Genomic DNA, 1,050 nt, shown 5'->3' on the forward strand with positions numbered 1-1,050 from the left:
GTTTTCATTTACAAGGAGGTTCTTCAGGCTCCATTCCGTAGCGGCCCCCCACCCCCCTTCTCAGAAAGGAACCTTCACTCTGAGTGCCAAAGCTAATCGCCTTTCAAAACGCTGCCGCAGGGAGCGCACAGCAGGAGCAGGGTAACTGTACTTATTGTGCACCTTCACCTCAAGGGAAAATAGAAAAGACTTTCTTTAATACATCAAACAGCGTTAATATTTTTAATAGCCGGAACGAGTGTCCCCATCGCCACTGCTCAACATGCTGCAATTATTCCCTCTACAAGTAAACTAACCATGTCCCGCTTTGCACAATATTTGCCTCCTTGTCTAAGCAGCAGGAACTCAAATCCCAAGGGTCATTTATGCTCTTCCCTGAGTTTGGTCAACTCCTGGCTCACCTGCTCAGAGTTAGGCACTGTACTGAAGTGGAATAAATTAAATTAATCACAATTTTAAACTGATTTGGAAATGTGATGTGAAAAAATACTTTCTCATGTGATGAGAGTCTGGAGTGTCCTGTCCTGGAACTGTGGAGGAGGCAGATTTAATTGAAGCATTCCAATCATAGGATCCTGACAGTAGAGAAGGAGGCCATTTGGCCCATCGAGCCTGTGCCGTCAACAATCTCACTCAGGCCCTATCACCGCAACCCAGCTAATCCCCCTCACTCTCAGGGGCAACTTAGCATGGCTAATCAACCTAGCCCACACATCTTTGGCCTCTTTTAGGTCAACAATGCTTCACGAATTTGCATATCATCCTTGCACAGCGGTCATGCTAATCTACTCTGTATCGTTCCAATTTTAGTATGCCAAAGCAAGCATCTTTGGGGTGTGGGAGAACCTGGGGGAAGCCCGCGCAGACACAGGGAGAATGTGTAAACTCTGGACAATCAGTCACCCCCAGGCCAGAATTGAACCTGGGTCTCTGGCACTGTGAGGCAGCAGTGCTAACCACTGAGCCACCGTGCCACATTAGATGATTAGTTAAGTAGAAACAATGATACAGAGGAACGGCACTAAGTCATGATGTTCATTTGGAAAGCCG

General features: G+C 47.0%; 1 non-coding gene across 1 annotated transcript; it reads right to left on the reverse strand.

Annotated features, from left to right (window-relative positions):
- Positions 1-727: 727 nt before the first annotated feature.
- Positions 728-832, reverse strand: LOC145349571 (U6 spliceosomal RNA). Its single transcript, XR_013888095.1, has one exon. It is a non-coding gene; the product is annotated as a U6 spliceosomal RNA (small nuclear RNA).
- Between the last annotated feature and the right edge of the window lie 218 nt (positions 833-1,050).

Source organism: Carcharhinus amblyrhynchos, chromosome 10 (assembly GCF_965287045.1).
Source record: "Carcharhinus amblyrhynchos chromosome 10, sCarAmb.v2.hapA, whole genome shotgun sequence".
NCBI classification, from domain to species: domain Eukaryota; kingdom Metazoa; phylum Chordata; class Chondrichthyes; order Carcharhiniformes; family Carcharhinidae; genus Carcharhinus; species Carcharhinus amblyrhynchos.